Below are 772 nucleotides of genomic sequence, written 5' to 3' on the forward strand. Positions count from 1 at the left end.
TAGATGCTTATGGGACTGTAATCCCTGATGCTGATGCTACAGGAGCTGCTCAACCTGTAAATGAGGACGCTCGATCGAAACCACTGGCCGACTACAATCGCCCAGATGAGTATTATTCCAACAGGGCTATTCGACTTCCGGAGATCCAGAAGCAAAATTTCGAGCTGAAGCCTCAATACTACACTCTCGTGTCATAGATACCCTACTCTGGGTTACCGCACGAGCATCCTATGGACCATCTAGAATGGTTCGAGGATCTAATCGCTGCTATTTGGATGGAAGGAGTCCCCGAAGATTACCTGCTGTGCAAGCTCTTCAGATACACGCTGAATAGAGAAGCGATGCACTAGCTTAGGCAGCAACCCACATGATCCTTAACATCCTGGGCCGACATCAAGAATGCTTTCTTACGAAACTTCTTCGATGAGGCGCGCGCTGAAGAACTTCGGAAAACAATTTCCACATTCTCGCAGGAGGCTGGAGAGTCCTTCAAAGATGCGTGGATTAGATTTAGGTTCTTCCAGCGAGACTGTCCACACCACGGATTTAACGAAGTGCAGATACAAAGCACTTTCTTCCGAGGTCTCGCCTTACAGTATCAAATGGCTCTTGATACGGCGAGTGAAGGAAACTTCACTACTCGGAATCCGTTGGAAGCTGTGAGACTTATCGAAAACCTTGCTAACAGTAGCAGCACCAAAAACACTGACTCTGAACGAAAGAAGTCTGTAGCCTCTATCGGGAAGGAACAGATGGACGAAGTAAGAGCTAA

General features: G+C 47.5%; 1 non-coding gene across 1 annotated transcript; it reads right to left on the reverse strand.

Moving 5' to 3' along the window:
- Positions 1-441: 441 nt before the first annotated feature.
- Positions 442-547, reverse strand: LOC117128692. Its single transcript, XR_004452086.1, has one exon. It is a non-coding gene; the product is annotated as a small nucleolar RNA R71 (small nucleolar RNA).
- Between the last annotated feature and the right edge of the window lie 225 nt (positions 548-772).

The sequence above is a fragment of the Brassica rapa genome, chromosome A09 (assembly GCF_000309985.2).
Source record: "Brassica rapa cultivar Chiifu-401-42 chromosome A09, CAAS_Brap_v3.01, whole genome shotgun sequence".
Classification (NCBI taxonomy): Eukaryota; Viridiplantae; Streptophyta; class Magnoliopsida; order Brassicales; family Brassicaceae; genus Brassica; species Brassica rapa.